The sequence below is a fragment of the Pseudorasbora parva genome, chromosome 1 (assembly GCF_024679245.1).
Source record: "Pseudorasbora parva isolate DD20220531a chromosome 1, ASM2467924v1, whole genome shotgun sequence".
NCBI lineage: Eukaryota > Metazoa > Chordata > Actinopteri > Cypriniformes > Gobionidae > Pseudorasbora > Pseudorasbora parva.
The window spans coordinates 15,696,222-15,711,205 of NC_090172.1; positions in this window are offsets into that span (position 1 = coordinate 15,696,222).

The following is a 14,984-nucleotide window of genomic DNA, read 5'->3' on the forward strand; positions in this document are numbered from 1 at the left end:
GGGGGGACCGTGTCGAACTTGATTTCAACAAATTTGCCATTTAATTTACCATATATATATATATATATATATATATATATATATATATATATATACACACACACACACACACACACATTTTATGCACACACTTTTAAATGTTTGGTTATTGCTTATGAATTTCAAAGATTTATTTTTTTTTATTGACTTTTTAACTTTTTTATGGTAAGGATCGTGTAATTTAAGTAACTAAATAGATCTAATAGATCTAAGTATGTTCAAGAGAACGTGAACTCTTTGATAGTTAACATCCCTGAAACCCAAACTACACACACACATCTATTTAAACTGATGCGTGTTACTGAGTGTTTTGAGTTTGCACGGTACACTTGTGATGGGTAACATGGGTGTGTAACTGTAAATGTCTGTTTTGTTACCGTGCTGTGTCCATCATCCTTTATTTCCACCACTAAATCAAGCCACTCTTCTTTAAAACATGACGTTTTATTTCACGACTTTGCTTTCCTCTCTGTCAGCTGTCTGTACAGTATTTTATTATTTCTGTGCAGCCGAGGCATCACAAGTGGCCACACATGTGCGCAGCTCAGAGGGATCATTGGGTGATATAATACAATGATATATGAACCAAACCATAAGAAATTTGAACCCAAATGGAAAAAATCTTCAAGCTCCAAACATCTTCCTGATCACTGCAGTCTTTTATCTGATTTATGTAACGGATGAACCATTTAATATTCCACTATTGCTTTTGTTATGACTGTACTTTTTATTATGACTTCTTTCTATAGCCTAGATTTATATATTATGCCTCATCTGCCGCACAACCTTTCTAGATCAGAATCTCAAGTGTTTTTTGTAAGTAGGACTACATTTTTATATGTAATTCCATCAATATACAAGGCAAGCTATGTTTATTTATATAGCACATTTCATACACTACTGTAATTAAAAATGCACATAGAGAAGGGAATTAAAATAATCACAAAATAAAAGTAAGGAAAATTAAAGCAGGTATAAAAGGAATTAAAATAAATACAAAGATGACACAGTTATAAAATAAATTAAAATATAAAAAATACACATACATAGTAGACTTCTCATTTGGTAAAAACATCAAATAAATCAGTTAATATTATAATCAAGTACTTAACATGTTTTAGTATGTTAGTTGTAGGGGGTGTAACGATACACTCGTGTCACGATTCGATATGCATCTCGATACTGAACTCACGATACAATATGTATCCCGATATATATTTTTATTTATTATTATTTGTGTATTATTATCAGGACCCACAAATATTCCCCCATTCCATTATGATACATGATGTTCAACATTATGTCTAGTCATTGTATGATTCTATGTAATAAGATAATTAATGTAGTAATGTCATTGAAAAAAAATTCCCTCACGCATTACTCACGCTTTCAAAGCAGGCAGCATCTCTCCCCATGCCTGCTATGCCCTGCCTCTCCGCTATTAATGCAGTAACCTATGTGAGAATGAACCATCTAAAATGCTTTGAATAAACATACTACTAAAACTGAATGCGATCTGGTGATTTAAATGATGTTTGCCCTTTCACAAAGGAGTGCTGCTTTAAATGGTGTTTGCGTTTTGACTTTGGCGGAGTGTCGCTTTAAATAATGTTTCTGCTTTCACTTTTCACTTTCGCCATTCGGAAGCGCGCAAACTTCAGATGATCAATGCAATTCGTCACAGTTCTAATCGCAAGAAAGTGTGTGAAAATGGCCGCTCTCAAACGTCTCGGTTACGTATGTAACCCTAGTTCCCTGAGGGAACGAGACGCTGCGTCGAAACGCTGTGAGAACGCCTCTGCGTTAATGCGTCGTGAAGCGCCTGTAGAACCATTCCATCGGAAAAAAGATTGATCATCGGCGTGATGACGTCATCGACCGGAAGCTATAAAGCGTCCGTGAAAACAAACAGGAACTAACTTCTGATAAAGCCTGAAGTAAGTGATCATGGACACGCCGGGAGTATGGCAGAGCGACGCAGCGTCTCGTTCCCTCAGGGAACTAGGGTTACATACGTAACCGAGACGTTCCCTATCGGGGAACTCGAGCTCCGTCGAAACGCTGTGAGAACGCTTATACCCACATCGCCATAGGACCAAGTGTCTCGTATGTGTGAAGCCGAAGCGCACACGGTTACGAGAGAACCTGCGCCCCAACAGTAGATGCCAGGTCTAGTTCATAGAATCTGACAAAAGTTAGCGGAGACGACCAACCGGCCGCGTTGCAAATATCATGGAGGGATGCCCCCGACAAAAGTGCTTTAGAAGCAGCCCGGACAGCCAGTGGAGACGGCTGCCCGGCCGCCTCATAAGCAAGTGAGATGGCCTCGACCACCCACTTGCTCATTCTCTGCTTAGATACTGGAGCACGTAGGCATCGCCGCGTGACTTTGATCGTGCGGAGCGGATTTCCCCTCGGGGAGAATCCCTTTGTTTTGAGCCACCCTTGCAGTGGCCTCATGTACAGTAGGCCAAAAGGTATCACGTTGGACGCTGCTGCCATGAGACCTAACAGTTTCTGGAACTGTTTCACAGTGACGGCCCGGCCTAGCTTCTGTTCTTTGACTGCTGCCAGGATCGATGTTATGCGTGTTGGCGATAATTGCGCCCGCATAATTACTGAATCCCAGTTCACAACTAGAAAAGTGGTTCTCTGAGCCGGAGAAAGCACACTCTTCTTGGCGTTTAGCCTCAACCCTAGCTTCGACATATGAGCGAGAACAGCATCTCGATGCTGAACCGCCATCTGTTCTGTATTCGCTAGAATCAGCCAGTCGTCGATATAGTTCAGTATGCGGATGCCCTGCAGACGCAACGGCGCCAGAGCTGCATCCACACACTTGGTGAATGTGCGGGGTGACAGTGCTAGACCGAAGGGAAGTACCCGATATTGGTATGCCTCTCCCCCGAAGGCAAACCTCAGGAACTTCCTGTGATGTGGAAGGATGGAGACATGAAAATACGCATCTTTGAGGTCTATGGTGACAAACCAATCCTCCGACTTGATCTGCGATACAATCTGTCTGAGTGTAAGCATCTTGAATTTGAGCTTGGCCACCGAGCGATTTAATAGTCGCAGATCTAATATCGGGCGTAAGCCCCCATCCTTCTTCGGCACGATGAAGTAACGGCTGTAAAACCCAGACTCCCTGCTGGGAGGGGGGACCCTTTCTATAGCCCCTTTTTTGCAGGAGTGTCTCTACTTCCTGTGCCATCACCAGAGCCTGCTCCGGGCCCACCTCTGTAGGTAGGACACCGCTGAAAGGAGGTGGCCGCCTCTTGAATTGAATGGCGTACCCCCTTTCGATTATCTGCAGGACCCAACGAGATATATTTGACAGATGTTTCCATTCGAGGCTGGCCTCTGGTGTGCTTTGAACAGCCAGCACAGCGCCCTGAAGCGGCGGACCGGCAGGGAACAACTGATTTGACTGCTCGGGAGCCCACCGAGGGGGGCGCGGAACACCCTTGGGTGGCCCGCGGAGAACGACTGCGCCCCGGCATTGCGGCGGGGTTGGCAGCGCGGCCCCCAGAGGGTGCCGCAGGGAAACGGGTACCATTGGCAGGGGTAAACACCGTTTCCCTACGGGGGGAACCACCCTCAGCGTCCTGACGCTTCTGGCGTCAGGAACGCTTCGACGAGGCCTTCTTGGCGATCAGGACTGTCCTCAGATCAGCCCTGCCCCTCGAAGGCCTCGCCTGAGACCGCCGCCCCTCGTCCCCGCGCTGAGGGGGAGTTCGGGTGGTGACGCTCTGCTTCTGTTGCGCCCTGTGAGCGGAGCTCGTACTCGGCTTGGGCTGCCTGATGTCAGCGGCAGCCCCAGGGACCTGGACCCGGAGAGGGAGAAACTGCTTTAGCGCCGCAGCTTGTTTCTTTGACTCCTGGAACCTCTCGGTGACAGTGTGTACTGCGTCACTGAAGAGGCCGCCAGGAGACAGCGGCGCGTCAAGCAGGAAGCTTTTCTCCCTCTCCTTGATTTCGGTGGGGTTGAGCCACAGATGCCTCTCCGTAGCCAACAAGGCTGCCATAGAGCGGCCCACACATCTGGCCGTCTCCTTGGTGGCCCGGAGAGCAAGATCTGCTGATGTTCTGAGCTCATTAATAATATCGCCCCCCACCTCATCACGTCCATCAAGATCCCTGAGCAGGTCAGCCTGATATGCCTGCATTATTGCCATCGTATGCAGGCATGCAGCAGCCTGACCTGCCGCCGAGTACGCTTTGCCCACCAGTGCCGACGTTGTTTTTAATGGTCTGGTGGGCAAAGTCGGGGCCTTTAGGGACGATGCCGAGGAAGGTGAGAGATGGCTCGCAAGCGTCTCTTCTACCTTTGGCATCGCCCCATAACCGTAGTGCTTCAGCCCCATGATGTTGCTATAGACCGAAGTCTGTGGGCTGAACACACGGTATGATGCCGGTCTCTTCCATGACTTTGACACCTCGGTGTGCAAATCATGAAAGAATGGCAGGCCCCGGCGCTGAGGTTCTGAAGCGCGAGAGGGCAGGAATCTTTCATCTAATTTACTTGATCTCTTTCTTCCTGCCTCTGATCTTTCAATGGGCCAGTCAATATTTAATCTGGCCACAGCTCGCGTCAAAACCTCAACGAGCTCCTCACTCGCAGGGGACTGAAGTGGCGAATCTTCAGTCACGATGCTCTCAACGTCCACCTCCTCGGAGCTGGATAGTTGGAGCACCGGCGACTCTCTCGGGGGGGAAGAAACCGCAATGCGTGCTTCCAAGCCCCGAGAAGAGCCGCTGGATGGTGCAGGTGAGGGCAGAGATAAGGCAGCGCCCGTCTCAAACCCCTCTGCAACATCCAATTGTGAACCCCACGACTGCAGCCTCCGCTCTGCCTCGGCAGCAGCGGGACCAGAACCGCGGGGAACACGAGCCGAGGCACCCTCCTCGAAGAGTGCCCGGCGGGAGCGCAGCGTTCTCAGCGGTAGTCTTTCACAGTGCTCGCAAGCAGCCCCCTCGAGGGCTGCCTGGGCATACTGCGCACTCAAGCAGGCAACACAAATAGAGAGTGTGTATCCCCACCCGTGATGTAGCGTGGGCAGGGATGAACACACCTCTTGAACTGACTGCTTTCACTCGCCATTTTTCTATCTATTTAATTTTCTCTTTTTTTGTAAATATAGGAATATTTAACAAAAGGGTGGAAAAACTCTTGCAATAGACAGACAAAAACACCAAATAGACAGACAGGTTCACACAGATCGCTTGCTGAAGGCTCAGAAGCTAGTTCCTGTTTGTTTTCACGGACGTTTTATAGCTTCCGGTCGATGACGTCATCACACCGACGATCAATCTTTTTTCCGATGGAATGGTTCTACAGGTGCTTCACGACGCATTAACGCAGAGGCGTTCTCACAGCGTTTCGACGCAGCTCGAGTTCCCCGATAGGGAACTGTCCATGTTTAGTTTATCCAAGTATTGTAATTCTGCATTTACTTACTCTCATGCTGTTTTCTCGTGCCACTCAATCATTTGAATCATTGTATCATTGAATCATTGTAGTGTTTACTACAGTATGTGCGTTGTGTTAAATATATTCATCATATAATGCCATTATGTCTCTTCAGAAGACTTGAAGACTTCAGAAGATTTGGATTAGACCACTCGATTAGTTATTTTTAAGATGCCTTTTTGGCATTTTTCCATCTTTTAAGTTTGAGAGGACTGGAATTTAAAAATGGAGGAATAGAAATCCCCCAGGTTTCATAAAGAATATCTTCATTTGTGTTTGGAAGTTAAACGAAAAACGACACGATGGTGAGTAGCTACATAAAACAGAATTTACATTTGTGGTAGCCTATATTTGTTTATTTGTGTTTGGGTGAATTATGCCTTATAAATAATAATAATAATAATTAATTAATAATTCATTACATTTATATTGCGCTTTTCTAGACACCCAAAGCACTTAACATATAGAAGGGGGGAATCTCCTCAGCCACCACCAATTTGCAGAATCCACCTGGAAATAGGCCTACTACAACAAATTGAGCCTTGGATAAAACAACTATATATTGTGAATCATATCGTTTCCATCAACGATACATATTGTCACATTTTCATATTGCGATATATCGTTTAACGATATATCGTTACACCCGTAGTTAGTTGTGACGACTCCTGTGTTAAGTGGGATTTCCCCAGGCTGAGAAGGATGGTTGGCTAGCTCTGCCCTCAAGTGGCTGTTCTCAGATGGCTTCATTCAGTACACCTGTTGCTGACTTCCTGTTGGGCCTTGTTAAAAGGAGCTTGATGAAAAGGCCAAGAGAGCTGCAGGCTGGACATGATTGTTGTTTGCGTTTGGTTTACCTACAGCACATTACCCTTGCATGCAATCATTACACTTAACACACTGATTCCTGACTGTAACACTTTATACAGTTTTTTTCTGTATAGTTCTATTTTGTTAATAAATTCCATACTTTATTTCGGCTTTCTTGTTTGTCACAATCTTTGTTGCACTCCTTTGAGCAACGGGCCGTAACATTTTGTCAACACATCAAAATAAGTGTACTTCTTTGAAGCTTGGAGAAAAACATTTAAAATTAAAAACATCTCGGTTATGACTGTAACCTTAGTGCCCTGAATAGGGAACGAGACACTGCATCACCGCATTGGAAACGCCTCTGCGTGATTGTGTCATGTCCAATAGAGTGACGAAACGCCAAAGGCGGGTGACGTCATAGACCCGGAAATTATAAAGCTTGCCGGCAAACACTCGCCGCTAGCTTCTGAAAAAAGCCTGAAACAAGGAGCTTGTGGGCATGCGAGGAGAATGGGTGATGCAGCATCTCGTTCACCATTCAGGGAACTAAGCTTACAGTTGTAACCGAGACGTTCCCTTTCAAGGGAACTTGCGCTGCGTCACCGCATTGGGAACGAGAATACCCATGTCCCCATACAAGTCTGGATGTCTGCCAGTGGCATTAAGAAGCGAACACCTGAGACCCTGGAGTAGTGTTTACATTCATTTCGTATAACCTGATGAAAGTATGTGGTGAGGACCACCCTGCTGCATCACAAACATCTTTTATGCAGGCCCCTGCTAAAAATTCCCTCTGAGGTGGCCACCACTCCTAGTGGAGTGGGACTGGAAAGCAAAAGGGGAAGGATGTCACGCCGCCACATAAGCAAGTGACATAGCCTTGACCACCCACTTGCTCATTCTCTGCTTTGAGACTGGACCCCCTCTCGAGGGTGGTCCATAGTAAACAAACAACTTTTGCAACAACCTTGGTTGAGAGACCAGAACTCATAAGCAGCCTCGGCCACTCCTGTACTATCGCATCCAGCCCGAGCAGAGAACTACAAATGACAATACAAATTCTCGTGAGTGGTAAACAGGTATATGTGAGCCCTGCCAAATTCATCCCAAAGGAGCTCCACCACCTCGGTGTGGAGTCTCCACTCCCTGGGCCTTGGCACCTGCCTCAACAGGATGACTGCTTCCACATTCTGGCTCCCTTGGATGTGCATTGCCCTTGCTGACCTCCATTTGACAGGCAAATGAGACAGATCGCTTGTTGAAGGCAACAGAAGCTAGCGGCGTGTTTGCTGGCTTGCTTTATAGTTACTGGGTCTATGACGTCACCCACCTATGACGTTCCGTCTCTTAATTGGACTGATGACACACATGCTCCAAGATGCAATCATGCAGTGGTGTTCCCAATGCGGCAACGCAGCGTGAGTTCCCTTGAAAGGGAAAGATACACTTACCTAAAGGATTATTAGGAACACCATACTAATACTGTGTTTGACCCCCTTTCACCTTCAGAACAGCCTTAATTCTATGTGGTATTGATTCAACAAGGTGCTGAAAGCATTCTTTAGAAATGTTGGGCCATATTGATAGGATAGCATCTTGCAGTTTTTTGAGATTTGTGGGATGCACATGTAGGGCATGAAGCTCCCGTTCCACCACATCCCAAAGATGCTCTATTGGGTTGAGATCTTGTGACTGTGGGGGCCATTTTAGTACAGTGAACTCATTGTCATGTTCAAGAAACCAATTTGAAATCTATCGAGCTTTGTGAAATGGTGCATTATCCTGTTGGAAGTAGCAGAGGATAGGTACATGGTGGTCATAAAGGGATGGACATGGTCAGAAACAATGCTCCGGTAGGCCGTGGCATTTAAAGGTCGCCCAATTGGCAATAAGGGGCCTAAAATGTGCCAAAAAACATTCCCCACACCATACCACCACCACCACCAGTCTGCACAGTGGTAACAAGGCATGATGGATCCATGTTCTCATTCTGTCTACGCCAAATTTTCGCCCACAGGACTGCCGCATACTGGATGTTTTTCCCTTTTCACACCATTCTTTGTAAACCCTAGAAATGGTTGTCCGTGAAAATCCCAGTAACTGAGCAGATTGTGAAATACTTAGACTGGCCCGTCGGCCACCAACAACCATGCCACACTCAAAATTGCTTAAATCACCTTTCTTTCCCATTCTGACATTCAGTTTGGAGTTCAGGAGACTGTCCTGGCCAGGACCACGCACACCCCTAAATGCATTGAAGCAACTACCATGTGACTGGTTGATTAGATAATTGCATTAATGAAAAATTAAACAGGTGTTCCTAATAATCCTTTAGGCGAGTGTATTACGAAGTACTAAATGTACTTAAGTGTGTTAAGAAAGTGGACTCTTTTTAACTACATAAGTAGCCTTTTATTTCAAGTCCACATACAGTTAAGTACACTTATTTCTCACAAGACAATTCCAAAGCTAACACATCTGAACTCTGAAGTCCCCAGACTGAACCCTGTGATATTTGTTGAGGGAATCTTCAGGGAGTCTGTGGGCAGAAGTGAACTGACATAAGATACGTCTGACCTGTAGACCACAACTACAGAGCTAAACCAGAAAGCACATAGTGATCTTCTCAGGCTAATTTAAATGGGACAAATATTCTATCTGAGTATTCTATTGTCGTTTCATCACGAGCAGGAATGTTTTTTTGTGTTTTTTTAGGCCACACTGTGTTGACATTATATGAATGTGTGTTAGTGTGAGAGATCAAATAATAGAGTTAGCTTTGAAGTCTCCATGTGAGTTGGTAGACAATGCTTTTTGGTCTGTGGAACAAGCACAAAATTGAATGCTGAGAGACTGCGAGTTCAGGGAGGAAACATTACCTTTTCATTACTTATTTTCAGGACAAGTATTGTGAGGTCGCCAATGATTTCACAGCTCAGATATAGAGAGTAGATCAGTGCTGAAAAACTACAATCCTCATTAGATTCATACAGTCATCCGAGTTTTTCCTGCAGTCATATTTCACCCGTGCTGATCAATAAGTCCATAGCAGAATCTTGAAAAATGATTGTTGTCACAGTATAATATCAGACAGTCAGAAAATGGCACGCTATCATAAGATTCATCAGCATCCTGCTCGCTTTAATGTTATTTACGAATCCACCGGCGATTATTCATCAATATGGTTAGGCAAGAATCAGCGCTTTTTTTCTGTAAATCAGATCCCTAGGTTTGGATGAGCATTAGATTATTTATATCACAGGCAGTATTAGTAATTTTATGTTATCATAATAGTATATCACAATTTAGTTGAAAATAAATAACTTTGTGGAAATTACTATTTTGGCATTTATTTCAGTTAATGTTTATATTATTTCAAGTACTATATGGTTTTAGATCTTATAGGGTTGAAAAAAGGATGGCACGAGGACTAAAAGAGGTGGCAACACTAAAGCAAACAAGCATGCAATCATCTATATTACTAAGCCTAAATCATCTATATTACATCTAGTTTAATTAAATACAAAAAAAAAATGTCTCAAGAATCAATCATTGGGGTCTAAGAACCAATAGCCCATGTGGATGATTAGCAATCCAATTGGAATTAATCTTATGATGTTTGTTTTCAGCAAAGACCATCTTGAATCTCTGCTGAAAATTAGGCCGGATCTCACAAAAATGCATATAAATAGTACGAGTGTGCGATGTCGTGGAATGTATACGCCAAAACTCATATTGGCGTGTCTATGCCACGCTGTTTTTCACATGCATATGATACACACTTTATGGCGTATTATACATACGACCCCCCCACCCCACTACCCTAAACCTACCCAAGAGCATGTCATATACACACCATAAAGTGCGTATCATATGCACGCAAAAAACAACGTATTATATGCACGCCAAAATGAGTTTTGGCGTATACAGTCCACGACATTGCACACTCGTACTATTTATACGCATTTAGATGTGATCGGGTTGGTTTACAACAGCACACAGTTGTCAAAAAGGTAAATTGGCTTTCAAAAGAAATCACTCCTCTTACTGTTAGATTAAATAAGTCAAAAATGACTCACCTGCCTTTTTAGACAAGGAAATGCACTATCCAATGTTGAATTATCCATTGTTGTTTTCAATTAGTCTATAAAGGTCACGGAAATGATATCAAACTCACTTTAAATTCCCTTTATATTATAAAGCACATAATCTTCACTCATCATATTTTGTATGTTTCACAGATCACAGTATCAGAAAAAAAGATCACAGAAAAAAACCCCAAAAAACATGATGTTGTTATGTAAAAACTTGATGTTATTATGACTCACCCTAATGTCGTTCCACACCCCCATAAGACCTCCGTTCATCTTCGGAACACAGTTTAAGGTAGTTTATATTTAGTCTGACAGCGTATCTAAATGTAGGTACAATATGTCCATGTCCAGAAAGGAAATAAAAACATCATCAATTTAGTCCATATGTGACATCAGTTAGTTAACCCTTAAATGCATGACTGTTTCGCCAAACATTCTTACAGGATCTATATTTAACATGGATAGACCTCCATCTGTCGCGATAATATATAAAACTCCTGATGTTAGAGTACAGAAGAATAAAATAAAACATATTTCGTTAGGAACGGTTCAGTATGAGCAGATGTTTAATACCATCATCATATGTCCTCGTCAGAGCTAGTTACAAGGCAGAATTAAACACTGCTGCTGCAGAGAAAGTTTGAGAAGGCAGCTAAAAGAATACCAGACTGAATACACATTGTTTCAAAGAATTATGAATGCATGTATTATATTTACAGGGCCGGCGTTTGCTATAGGCGAGCTAGGCGGTTGCCTAGGGCGACAATTGTGTTAGGGGCGCGAGCGCGCTCTAGTGCCGCCCATTACTTCCCATTAAGCATAGAATCGGAACAAGCGAAATACAACATAATGTTTATTAAACATAATCATCATAGGGCGCCCCCTCAGCCACACGTTTAATTACTTATCAACCTGATTATTAGATTGAATTGATGGTGATTATTGATTATTAGTTCAGGCGTTAGTTCAGGCAAGTGCTCATCTTGCGCGTTCATCAAAAATGAGGCGTCTAAACCCCGCGGATGCACATGGATGGGAAAAAGAGAAAAAAAGAAAGGAAGAAAATCGAAAGAAAGCCCAGTATAGAGGTTAGACTTCTTATCTCAGCCAATAAGTTGTCAAACAAAATAAAATTACTTAGTATCAATCTTATCAACTAATATTTATTTTATAAATATTATTAATATTGTCACTAGCTATCACCTGCTAGTTTTCTACATAATTACTATACGTATTACAAACATAACTTCACTGAGAATAATCTACAATAACCTACATGGATGTCATTTAAATATCAAAAGTCCAGTTCGTTATGAATATGGATAACGTATGCATGTTATTTATGAAAAGTAGGCTACAAATGCTCTCTACGTGGGCGTCGGAAGGAAATAAATACGGCCTCTCTGTTTTTTTTGTTTTTTTTACTAGAGCAGCCTAACGATAGATGCCATATTATATACATTAAAGACAAATATGCTGTGTTCACCAAGTTCTGTACAATGCCTGTGGTGTAGTGGTAAGACGCATGGTATCAAGATTTGATGCAGGTCGATCAGAGGTACGATCCCACCTTTTGCCACACTCGCTCTATTCCCTTTTCCCATCACATATCAGATCGGAAAGGCATTTATTTTCAATAAAAAGTGAGAAAATGTTTGAAAAGTGGAAATAAAGCGTAGAACGTGTTTAATAATAAGTGCTTCTCGGTTAGGGGTAGGCCTAGGAAAACAGACATGTGCTGAATTAGAGATGATAAAAGTGAGTGGGGTGGAGGGGTGGGGGGCGCAAAACTCCATCTCGCCTAGGGCAACCAAAGAGCTAGAGCCGGCCCTGTATATTTATATCACTATTTGGCTACTTGTCTATTAAAATAATATTTATATGAACATATTACATTAATTCAAAGTGATTATGATTCATATAATATAAATATAATAAATAATTAGCACTAAAAGATGCACAATTTTATTTCAAAAGTGTTTTCATTATAAACTGCTTTAATTTGGAAGGAGACATGCAGGGGGTGTGGCTTTATTGCATCTTTACTTGCTGCTGATTGGTCCAGTTTGGTTTTGCGATCTCAAACCCAGAATAAAACCTGTGGCCTGTTGCACAAAGCTGGTTTCAGTTGTTACCCTTCCAAGTTCCAAGATTAGTTTGAGCAAACTCTGTTTTTTCGGGCTCAAGAAGATAGATTGTTTTTTATCAGTGTTCATCACCATGGTAACTGACACTACAGGCTAACCTGCTCTGGAGAAGGTTTTATTCTGGGTTAGAGATTACAAACCCAAACTGGACCAATCAGCAGCTAGTAAAGACACAATAAAGCCACACCCCCTGTATCTCCCGTTCCAAATTAAAGCAGTTTTTATTTAAAGGGGGGGTGAAACACTCAGTTTCAGTCAGTGTCATGTCAATCTTGAGTACCTATAGAGTAGCATTGCATCCTGCATATCTCCGAAAAGTCTTTATTTTTTTAATAATTATATAAGAAAGATGCGGTGTTCCGAGTCTTTCCGAAAAAAGCCGAGCGGGTGGGGGCGTGTCGTGTGAGCGGAGCTAAATAATGACGTGTGCAGCAGCGCGCTGTGTGTTGAGTCCGAGTTGCAGCGAACAGATATAAACATTCGCGCAACTCAGTTGCTGATCCAGAAAAGCAAATTACATCCACTGTTGCCTTAACGCGGGGTTTTGGAGAATCTGTGCAGGACTGTCTTGGTCTGGCAACCAAAAACGCACTTTTTTGGTGACATTATGTGCTATGTGTAATTGTCACCTGTCCAGCATCCTACAAACCAGCGCTTTGATGGGCGTAGGCTGTTGCTTTCGCTCTCTCCCTCGCTCTCTCTCACGCGCTTCCGGTAGAATTGTCCGTAAGGCCCATACAAGGAAATTCCGCCCCCACTAACGTCAAAGGGGACGCATGATCTCAAAAAACTTGCCGAAACTTATGACTAACCGGAAGTAGTATTTTTGACAAAGAAATACTCCCATCAAACGTCCACCTTAACTTTTGAAACTTTGTCTATGTTTAGTATGGGATTCCAAGTCTTTAACAGTGTAAAAAGATCAGTATGCATGAAACAGCATTTCACCCCCCCCTTTAAAAAACTTTAGAAATAAAATAGTGGTGCTAATTCTTCAAATTCTCTAAAAATCTTTTGGTGCTAATTATTTATTATATTTATATTATATGAATTATAATCACTTTGAACTAATATAATGTTCATATAAATACTATATTGATTGACAAGTAGCCAAATAGTAAATATAATACATGCATTCATAATTCTTTTAAACAACATGCATTCATTTGAGCTCTTTGTGAACCTATAATTATTAGGCATATTTCTTTGATTCAGATATTCTTTTAGCTGCCTTCTCAAACTGTTGCTGCAGCAGCAGTGTTTATTCCTGCTTTGTAAACACATTTAATTTCATAGTTTCTTTCAAAACGATCTCTCAATCTTCAGAAGAGAAGTGTATCAAACGGACACTGTGATTGGAAGTTTATACCAAGCTTTGAGAAACGGTTGAACTTGATCTAAACCAGGTTGTATTTATCTGTATTTGTCAACTCTAAATCTACTCTGAAACTCAGAGTTTGTTCAGCTAGCTTCATGCAACAGGCCTCTGCTCCAGAGCAGGTTAGCTGTGTAGTGTCAGTTACTCCAGTTACAGTTGGTGATAAACACTGATAAAAACCAATCCACCTTCTTGAGCCCGAAAAAACAGTTTGCTCAAACTAATCTCTAAACCTACCTGGGTAACAACTGAAACCAGCTTTGTGCAACAGGCCACAGTACATTCAGCATCTGACTCATATTCGCGATCTCACGCATATTCTCCAAACTCATTTTCAACGTCTTCAAAATCAATATTTTGATCACTGACAGCTTCTTGAGCACATCCATCATCAAGAGACAGTGACACTAATATTTGATTGTGTTTAGTACTTGCTCTCTGCAGTATATCACTAAGCCATTTCAAGTTTTGCAGATTATTATTATTGTTTCGTGTTCTGTCTGAGTGAACCGTCACTTCATCATTGCATATCAGACATTGCCACCTTGTGGAATAAAGGTGAATTGCACCTATTTTTTTAATTGTAGATTAATTTATATATATATATATATATATATATATATATATATATATATATATATATATATATATATATATATATATATATATATATATTATAAAATATATACAATCATACACATCTCGGGTCGTTAGCGACCCTATACAATTTTGACAAAAAACTAGTGGAAAACAGGCATTTAATTATAATTATATTATTTTTTTAATATTTGTTATATTGTTTATAATGGTTTGATTGAGGAATACTAAGAAGGTTGATGTCTAATTTAAAAAAAATGTATGAGGAGGAGGGTAGTGAATGCCGTCTCGGGTCGCTAACGAGGTATTTTCATTATTTTTTATTGTTGTTAATTCTGTTGATAAGTTCTTTTAGTGGATTTTTGTCCATATTTTGTTTAGATATAGGCTAATTTGATTATTTGGTAATGTTGTTGTTGTATGGCCAGAAGGACTTATGCCAT